Source organism: Elephantulus edwardii, unplaced genomic scaffold (genome assembly GCF_000299155.1).
Source record: "Elephantulus edwardii isolate Elephantulus edwardi_28Jun2011 unplaced genomic scaffold, EleEdw1.0 scaffold00383, whole genome shotgun sequence".
NCBI lineage: Eukaryota > Metazoa > Chordata > Mammalia > Macroscelidea > Macroscelididae > Elephantulus > Elephantulus edwardii.
Genome location: NW_006400133.1, coordinates 936,145 through 947,140, shown reverse-complemented (window position 1 = coordinate 947,140; position 10,996 = coordinate 936,145). Strand labels below are relative to the sequence as shown.

General features: G+C 35.6%; 1 pseudogene across 1 annotated transcript; it reads right to left on the bottom strand.

Annotated features, from left to right (window-relative positions):
• Positions 1 to 4,929: 4,929 nt before the first annotated feature.
• On the bottom strand, positions 4,930 to 5,618 carry LOC102847052 (annotated as a pseudogene). Its single transcript, XR_439036.1, has one exon. The product of XR_439036.1 is annotated as a heat shock 70 kDa protein 4-like (transcript).
• Between the last annotated feature and the right edge of the window lie 5,378 nt (positions 5,619 to 10,996).

Sequence of the window (10,996 nt, the reverse complement as noted above, 5' to 3'; positions counted from 1 at the left end):
CCACACAGTCGAATGCCCTCGCATAGGCAATAAAGCACAAAAGATCCTGGTAAGATCTATCATCCGGAAGATAGTAATTTTGACCATAATCTATTTGTACACCATATTATCCTTAATTCATTTCCAGATATTAAGCTATCTTTTAAAAATTATCTGTAAAGCAAAAATTTAAAAAAATTAACATTTTAAAAAATTAAAATACTAACAAACATAATTTTTCATTATTTCACTAAATCAGAATTTTACATATATTCATGCTCTTTAACCTTTCCTAAAGATATTCTGGAGAGCTCTGGTAGTCTAGGGGTAAGAAACTGTGCTGCAATCCCAAAGGCACACATGGTTTGGATCCACCAGCTGCTCTGCAGAAGGATGGACAATCTCTCCTCGTGTGATTTACTACCTCTGACAAACCACTGGAGGATTAGCTATGGGTTGGTTCTTACTCAACAGTACACAACAACAACAAATATAGTCCAATATTGTTATTCTAGAAACTTTATTTGCTGGTATAGTAAATATCTTTACATTTCTCTAGTTTTATACTCTAGTTATTGTGTGCTGACAATCTGCTGGAGATTCAACTATGAGTCAGCTTCAACTAGATGGTATGTAACACTATAACGTAATGTATGGTTAAATATATTGTTATGTAACATCGAGGCGCCTGTGACTCGGTGACCTATGAGTACACTATAAGTATAGTAGCTCTGAACACTATGCTATCAAAAGCCATTGTCACTGCTTCTGACACACATCTTAAACATATGCACTACAATGATTATCTGTTAGAACAAAACAAACATACAAAAAGGATATAACAAAATAATCAAAACTATAAAAAATTAGAATGTAAAAAATTTGGTATTTGTATGTTCTCTTTGTTTGTGTTCTGTGTTGTAGTTTATTTGCCACTAAGTACATTTTTGGCTCACAGAACAGAGTAAAGCTTTCCAATTGTGTTTAGTGGGCCTTTAAGGGAATAGATCATCAGGTCTTTTGCATTCAAATCTTCTGGATAGGTATTTGATTTGCCAACTCTTCATTTTAACAGTAGGGTGCTTAAAAATGTATATAATGAAGTCCACTAAGTAAACAGGAAAATAATTCAAAATATTCTAGTAAAGGGATAATAGTAAAATGCAAAGCAAGGAGAGTCAAAAAAATATTTTTTAAATCTGAAAGTATCTATTATTACTTTAAATTTAAACTAAACTATCTTTTCAAGAAAAAATCTTCAGATTAACTATTAAAAAGAAAAACCAAACTAAATGCTCAAAAGATATTATCTTTAATTATAAAAATATTAACTTACATTAATACAGAAACAACTAATGTATGGAAACTGAAGTGGTTAAGTTCGTATCAGAAAGTAACTTTTTTGAGAAAAAAAAAATTGCCAGGGATAAAGAAGTTACTTTTTTCTTCATCAGGAAGATGAGGAGAGAATTTACTTCATCAAAAGAACAGGGAAAGTAGCAAGGAAATGTCAACTGGGATAAATAGCTATAAGGTGAAATTATAGTTCTACAAGTATTGTCGATGATTTCAATATCCCTCTTTTAAATGAAAATACATATAAAGCAACCACAAGTCTTCTGTGAGTGAGCTGAGTCTAAGTCATAGCAAACTTCTTTGGATTTCTGAGGCTGTAATTCTTTAAGGAAGGGCACTGCTCATCTTTCCTCATAGAGAACTGTATGTTTCAATACATTGACCTTTTGGTTAGAATCACAACATGTTACCAGAGATCCTTAATATACATAAACAGAAAATATTTAAATTTATAGAAGATTTGATTAAAACTCAGCTACTGTTACACTCATAATATTTAGATATTCAACAGTAAAAAAATGTACATACATAATATTTAGCAAAAGAAAACTAAGGTCATAAGATGATGGAAAGCAGACAGAACAATACCTGCGCAGTTTATACAATTCTTTACAGAAGAGGAACCCAGGATTTCAGAAACTATTATTTTAACTGGGAAAAGTTTTAAAAATGTCTTTCCTTTGAATCAGAGTGAAACAATACCTTTATTACATACTTTACAGTAGACATAAATAAATAACACTTGTCCTGCAGAAAAAGAATCTTTTATGGTGTAATACTAAAAGTAAATCTACCCATTGTTCCAAAAGGTCACACTATCCATTTGAGTGCTTTTAAGTGTATCATTGAAACATATTCTATAAAGGGAGGTACTATGTTCCAAAGATACTAGTGATACAAAGATCTTAAAAATATACACTGACAAATGGAACTTTAAATAAGAGAGATCCATGGAAAAGTGTTTGCCAAAAATATTTAACATTCTGTCCTAATTTCTCTGAAGGATGTTCTGTTCCATTGAACTAACAAATGGTTAAATCAATTTTATTTTATTTTTGGTGTTCATTATCTTAAAAAATATTTTTATTAGTCTTTAATTTTTAAAATAAGTAAGAAAACAACTAAGTCAATGGAAAGAACCCAAGAGTTATCAGAGGACTTATCAACAACCTTCTGTGGTATGCAGAAGAGATAACTTTACTCACTTAAAGAGAGCAGAATCTAAGACACGTATTACAGAAGGCAAAGACTACAGCTTTATATATGGATTACATCTCAACATTAAGAAAGCAAAAACTCTTATCACTGGACCAGCAGGTTACATGATGATAGATGGAGAGAAGATTGAAGTGGTTAAAAGTCTCATGCTATTTGGATCCACAATGAACAGTATTGCAACAGTAGCTAAGAAATCAAAATTTGTGTTGAGTTGGGGAAGTCAGGAGTCAGGAATCTCTTCAACATGCTGAATAGCAATGATGTCAGTTTGAAGACTAATGAGTGTCTGAGTCAAGCCATGACTTTTTCAATTACTTCTTATGCATATGAAAGTTAGACATTGACTAAGAATGAAAGAAGGGAAAAGAAAATCTTGGAGTTGCGGTATTGGAGAAGAGTACTGAATATTCCATGAACTACCAAAAGAACAAAGAAGTCTGTGTTGGAAGAATGCAGCCAGAGTGCTCCTTGGAGAGAAGGATCATGTTTTTTAGGAGACGGTAGTTCTTGGAAAGTGACACACTGCTTGAAAAGTGTGGTTGTTGTTAGGCACTGTCGAGTCAAGTATGACTCATAGCAATACTATGAATAGATTTGCTTCCTGTCAGATCTTGTGTTATCCTTAAAATTTCTAATATACTTGAGCTCATTGCTGCAGTTATTGTGTCAGTTCATCTGGTTGAGGTTCTTCCTCTCTTTTATTGTCTCTCCACCTTCCCCAGCATGTCTCTCTCCAATGAACAGCCTCTCATTGCAATATACCCAAAGTTTGTGAGATGAAGCTCTGTCATCTTTGCCCTGAAGAAGTACTCTGACTGCATCTTCTACAAGTTATAGCAGTTTGTTCTTAGCAGCATAGTAAATGATTAAAAAGTAAATGGCCTGAATCAGGTGTACCTTTCATCATTGCTCCTCAGTAATTTGGAGAGGTCCTTGATTGCAGACTTTCCTAGTGCAGTAAGTCTTCTGATCGCATGACTGCTGATACCAAGTGTATTGATTGTGGATCCAAGAAAGATGAAGTCATTGCCAGTTTCAGTTAGTAAAAGAGAGAAAGACTCTCAATGAGATGAATTGACACAGTGACTGAAGCAATGGGCTCAAGTATATTAGAGATGGTGAGGATGACACAGGACAGGGCCGTGTTCAGGCCTGCTCTTCACAGGATCCCTATGAATCGACTTGAGGACACATATTAACAACAGTAACTGAAAGTAGCTCTGATGGGTGGTGATTACTCCGGTGGTTTGGTGCTAGCTGCAAACTGAAAAGTCAGGTGTTTGAATCAACCAGCTGCTCTAAGGGAGAGAGATGAACAGTCTCCCACTTTGAAGATTTACAACCACAGAAGCACGAATGGAGAGTTGCTATGACATAGAAATTACTTTACAGCCGTGTTTAGTTGTGGTGGCAGAAGTAACACTGGAGATAGGAATGCAAGAACACATAACTGTTCTCATGTGGAACCTAAATATGAACCAAGACATATTTGTTTGAACAGAAGGTTTAATATCATAAAAGGTTTGTAACAAGATGATATCCCTTCATTATACCTATCCAATCTATATGCTGAGGAAATAATGCAAGAAGCTTCTCTATACAAAGAAGTATGTAATATCAAGATTGGTGGAAGAATTCTCAAACAGTCTGCATACACATATGGCACAGCTTTGCCTCTAGTAACTGAAGATAACTTGAAGTACTTATTGATGAAGACCAGAGACTGAAGTATTGATTATATTTAAACACGAAAAAACAAAAACTATGAGTCAATAAGCAACATCCTAATACATAATTAAAGGAGTGGATTTGTCAAGAATTTAATGTCACTGGAATTCACAATCCACAATCAACATCAATGGAAGCTGCAAGTCAAACATAAAATCATTTGTTACACTGAGAAAATCTGCCTAAAAGAATCTCTACAAAGTGCCAAACAGCAATGACATTAGTTTGAAGAAGCTATGATTGACCCAAGTTATGGTGCTTCCTATATATGTGAAAATGGAACAATAAATAAATAAATAAGAACTAGGAGAATTTATTCTCTTAGTCAAAATCTTTGCATATTGCAATAAAATATTTTGCTTTGTCTTCTCAAGCTGCCCTTTGAAATATTCTGTTCAGCTCTTTTGCTTCAGCAGAGCTCTTTTGCTTCCCTTTGGCTCCTTCCTCTAAAGCAATTTTCAGAGTCCCTTCTGTCATATTTAAATCTTTTTTGTCTTTCTTTATAATTAGCTTTAGCTGTTTTCATGGATGATAGCTTTTATGTCAACACACAACTCCTCTGGTCTTTGAGCATTAGTGTTCAATGTCTCAAACCTGCTTTGGAGATGATTTTTTTTCCTTCTTTTTTTTCTTTCTTTTTTTGCTTTATAATAGTCTGTTTTAATATAAACAAGTGTTCGAATCAATCAATGTCCATTTCAGGAAGCTTCTTGTTGGCATCTGAAGGCACAGCTGTGTCTGCCCCCTGCTCCGCAGCCTGCGGCCCTGGACTGTCTCCTTGTCCATCCACTGGTCCATTCTGCTCTGCATTTTTTTTGCTCCTCCTTCAGAGGTTCCACTTTGGGTTTGGGCTTTGAAATAATAGGACTACAGACATTTATCAACTCCTTAACTTTAGAGTCAATCTCTTTTGCCTTGATAACTGGATCCATGCTCAGACTCTGTTTGTTCTGCAGATTTAACTTGTTGTTCATCCACTCCATAGCCTCATTTGTGCTTTTTTCCACTTTCATCATATCAGCAGCATCCAAATGCTCATACTGGTCCTCCTTGTTTTTGAAAGAAGTGGTTACTTTCATGTACTGTTGGATTTGTTTCCCTAGTTCTTCAAATAATTTTGGTCTTTCTTCAGATTCCTGGAAGCATGCCTTAATAGGTTGACCCAGATTTTTCAACTCAGCTAATTTATCCACATAAACTTGCTTTGGCTGGTCTTCACCATCCTCGTGCAACCAATTTTCAGTATCTTCTAGTTTCAAGGAAAAACTATTACAATTCTTAAATTCAAGTGGAATAGATTCTAGGTTGTGTTTTGGTCCTTGTAAATTTGTTTTCATTTTCTTTAGACTCAACTTATACTTACACAGGAGTAATTGATGTTCTGTCCCACCTGCCCTGGTTTTGACTGTTAAAATTGCGATTCTCCAACAGTTTATTCTGAAGTATAGTTGTTAGATTTAAAAAAAAAAAAAAAAAGAAAGAGTGTGAGGACACGAGGGAGAAAAACAAAGAAAGAAATTGGTCCCAAGAAATGAACAGGCCTTTATTGCATGGTCTGAGAGGGACGCCGAGTGACTGAGCCACATGGCATGCAGAAAGGACTTAAAAGGTGTGCACAGGCAGTTTGGAGGGTTTCCTTTCTATAGGGGTCCTGGGGATGACTAAAATGGCATTTCTCAGAATTTGACGTGTTAATTAAGTTAGGTTTTAGCACCTTTTTTCTAAGCTCAAACTCTTATCAGGATCCATTGTCTGGTCTGGTCTTTGATATGACAGCTATCAGGTTGCTCAGGAAGTGATCAAGCTTGGGGGTGGTGGGCAACTGTCATATTATTCCTTCAGTAGTCAATATAACCTCTGTGCAGTCCATCAGGGGAAGTACAGTGCATAATCACAATTTATGTTTATTAAAAAATAGTATTTGCAGTGAATAAATAATTGACTGTACAAAATGAAATCATCTGATATCCAGCCTCATTTCTGTTAAAAAAATTCTGTAATTTCTACCTACCATTCCTTCTTCTTTGTATCCACCTTTAGCTTTCCAGTAATCCATTATACATGCTTGGTCAACATTTGTCTGTAAACTTTCGTTTTCTCATTTTTGGCTTCAGCTGTTGGCACATATATTAGAACAACAGTTATATTAACAGGACTGACTTCTGTACACATTTCACCTACACCATTGTACTTTAGGATAGGTCTTGAAATGTGTTTCACTGAATATTGAATAAAGCATTTGGCTGTGTGTATAATAACAAATTATGGCTGACATTGGGGAAAAATTGGAATTTGAAAACACTTAATTGTGCTGATACAGTACCTATCCCTAGAAAGAAAAAAAGAAAAAAAAATCTGTTGTTTGAACAGAATGAGAGAACACTGGATGATTTCAAATCAAGAAAAATGTGTGTCAGGGTTGTATCCTTTCTCCATACCTGTTCAATCTGTAGGCTGAACAAATAATTCAGGAAGTTTTACTCTATGAAGAAGAATGTGGGTGGTATCAGGATCAGAGGAAGACTCACCAAGAATATGAGTTATGCAGATGTAACAACATTGCTTAATTAAAATGAAGAGGATTTGAAGTACTTACTATAGAAGAGAAATGACTTTAGCCTTCAATATGAATTATATTTCATCATAAAGAAAATAAAAATTCCCACAGCTGGTCTGTTGGGAAGAATCTTGATATTGCTATTGTCATTAGGTGCTGTCCTGTTGAGTATGACCCATAGTGGCCATAGGAACGGTCATCTTGAAATCTGCTCTATTCTGTGCCTTTCTGGCCATCTCTGAGGTCTACAGAGAGCCTATTGCTGAAGTCAGAGTGTCAATCCATCTCTGATTTAGTGTTTGAGATGAAGTTCTTCCTTTCCATCGCTGACCGTCCATCTTCCCTAGCATGATGTCCCTTTCCAAGTTGAAAGTTTCCATGTTGAAAGTATGAAAGACAAAGCTTCATTATCTTTCTCTACAAGGAGCTCTCTGATCAGACACTTTCTAGGACATATCTGTTCTTTTGGCAGTCCAAAAACTTAGAATCTTGATGGAAAAATTATTAGGTTTCTATGAGTCATGCTCCACTTGAGAGTACCTAACAGCAAGAGTAAGAAGAAGGAGAATTTATGTCTTTGTATTGGGGATAAAGAAAATTATTAAATGTATTATGAACTACAAATAGAATGGAACTCTTGTGTTTGAGTACTAAGGAGTTCTGCTGTCAGTTCAAACTAATACACATTGGAACCCCAGCTGCTCAGCAGAAGAAAGATGAACAATCTCTTTTACAATTTACTGCCTCTGAAAACCTGCTGGAAGAGATCTATGAGACAGCTCTGATTTGAAAATATATAATAGTCAAAAGGAAAAACATATGTCTTGGGGAAAGTGTAATCACAGTGCTTCTTAGAGGAAAAGATGGTAAAACTTCATGTCACATACTTTAGGCATGTTAGAGGAGGTATCAGCCCTTGTAAAAAGGATATTATGTTTGGAAAATAGAGGGACAATGAAGGAGAGGAAGACCCTCAATGAGCTGATTTTGCAGCAATTCCTGCAATAATAAATTTAAGTACAACAGAGGTTCTAAGGATGACACATGATCTGGTCAAGTTTAGTTCTCAGTACATAGCATAGGTCAAGATAAAAGTACTTCACAGCAACAGGAGATGGACCTTAACTGAAGCCATGTTAGTGTAATAGTTTAGTTGCTATGCTGCTAATCAAAATATTGGCTGGTCAAGAAAATCAGTGATCCCACAGGGGAAATATGATTGGATTCTTCTTTTTTAAGCCTCTATTTTGCAATTCCTATTTCTTCTTCACTGTTTTCCCACTTTCCCACTTTTGCATTCAGTTACCAATTTCATTATTGCATCTTGATTTCATGTTTGGTCAATTTTGGACTGCAAGATTTGGTTAAGATTCTCAATTTCTTCCTTGCTGACTCTAGATGTAATAGTGTATATCTGAATAACAGTTATGTTAATGGGTCTTCCTAGTATGTATATGGATATTATCCTATCATTCAGAACATTGTTTTTCAAGATGGAAGTTGAAATTGACATTTTTACTATGAATGCAACAGCATTCTTATTATGTTTTTTTCTTCCCTCCATAGTATACCATATGATTATCTAATTCAGAGAGGCCAAAGTGGCCCATCTCATCTCACTAATGCCTAGTATGTTGATATTTATGCATTCCATTTCATTTTAACAATTTCTAATTTTCCAACATTTAAGCTACATGTATTTCTTATTCCAGTTATTAACAATTTTTGTTATTGTTTTTCCTCATTTCAACTACTTCCATTCTGGCCTCTACCGCCATACTAATATAACTGTCCTTTTTTAGAAGAGTTTTCTCACAGTTTGTAGAGTTTTCAGAGGTCTGTTGTTTAGGAAAGTAGATGGTCCATCCTGCTTCATAGGGTGTCTTAATCAGGGAGCTCCACTAAAACCTGTCTACCATCCTTATGACATTTGACATGCCAGTGCCATAGCTTTCAGTATCAAAACAACCCCAAATTAGTAAAACAAAGTGACAGACAAAAGCTTTATCATGCTCTCCCTAGACACAATTAACACCAGTTGATTGTTAACAAAATCAAACAGGCCAATCAGGTTATGCTTGATTGTTAACAAAATTTTAAAAAGCCCAAACAGTTTACACCCAGCTTTCAAGTAAATCAAAACAAATTTATCCTCCAGAATTCAACTGCTTCAAGCTGGAAACTCTCAGGCAGGGCCCAACCAACTTTTAAATACAAAGGTCTGTCCAGAAGGTCATGATTGCTTTAAAAAGTGGCCTTATCTCACAGCTGACTGTTAATAAAACAAAAACAAACAAACAAACAAAAACAAATAACTTGATTGCTAAAAAAATAAAAGATGCCCAAATACACCTGGATTTCAAGTAAATAAAAACAACTTACCCTCCAGAATCCAGTTGCTCCAAGCAAAAGACTCCAAGGAGGACCCAGCTAACTTTTAAATAAAAGGCCCATCTACCAGGTTCTGTTGTGGAAGCTTCATTGAAGTCACTGACAAAAATTAATGCCTCCACAATCAATGGGCTACCAATTAACTTATTTCAATTAACATATATTAAAGCAGCCTTGGATGTTCTCACCAGAAAATTTGGAGGACAGCTATCTGGTCAATGGATTTGAAAAGCTCTATATTTTTTTCCCATTGCCGAGAAATGTGTTTCAACTGAATGTAGAAACTATTGAGCAATATCATTAATATCACAAACAAGCAAAATACTACTGAAGGCCATTCAAAAATGGCTAGAACAGTACATGGATAGAGAACTGCCAGAAGTTAAAGTAGGATTTAGAAGAGGCTATGGCATCAGGGATATTATTGCTGATACCAGATGGATCCTGGCTGAAACTAAGGCATACCAGAAGATTGTCTATTTGTGCTTTAGTGACTATGCAGAGGCATTTGACTGTGTGGATTATAACAAGTTGTGACTGGCATTAAGAAGAATGGGAGTTTACAAGATCATTGCATTATGTTAAATAAGCTAACTAAGCCCTATAAGGTCAAATATTATATAAGACCATTATTGTAGAAATAGATAACTAGTAAAATGTGTATAAGGATCTAAAGGGTGGTGGGATGGGAGCAGAGGATTGGGCGGCGTAATCATAAGGTTTCACAATTTGATGGGTAAAAGGAGGGATCAGTCAAGGAAATGGGAAAGATCCTGTGTGGAAAACAATGTATACAAACTTAATAAGTAAATCTGTTTTTAAAAAGTTTAAACTAAAAAAATTTAAAAATAACAACAACAACAAAGAAAACCCAAACACACACATAGAAGATTGGCAGTCCCAACGCACTTCACTGTGCTCCTGCAGAACCTATACCTGGACAGGATGCTCTTGTGCGAACACAACAGGGGAACATCGCATGGTTTAAAACTGAGAAAGGAATGTGGTAGGGTTTTATTCTCTCTCTACGCCTATTCAATTTGTATGTTGAGCAAATTATCCAAGAAGCTGGACTCTGAAGTGCGGCATCAGATTGGAGGGAGAGGGAGACTCATCAATAACGTGAGTTATGCAGATGACACAACATTGCTTGCTCAAAATGAGGAGGACTTGAAACACTTGTTTTAGATTAAGGAATGACGCTTTCTGCATGGATTGCATCTCAATGTCAAGAAACAAAGATTCTGATCACTGGCCTGATATGCAGCATCATGATAAATGGAAAGGAGATTGAAACTGTCAACAGCTTCATCTTGCTTGGATCCACGATTAATACCCTTAGTACCATCAGTCAAGAAATGAGATGCATTGCCCTAAAAAAATCTGCAGATGGAGACCTCTCCAAATTATCCAGGAGTAATGATGTCAGCTTGAGGTCTAAGGTGTATCTGGCCACAGTCTTTATGATCATGTGCTATGCATCTAAGAGCTGGAAAATAAATGAGAATGAGTGATGGCTGCATGGTGGAGTGGACCTGGGGGAGGGTTTGTAAAATAATTAAAGAATCTTTTCTTTACTTTTCCAAGAGGGCAATGTCTGGTGGGGGGGAGCCTTGGGAGGGGACAAATCTACAACAATGAATGAATGGAAATCGAAAGCCTCTGTAAATTTTCACTGAAATTAATAACAAATTTAAATTAAAAAAAAATAATTAAGTTAGAGTAAGGATGGCAATGGAACCACCTTACCTCTGTAACTTGATTTGT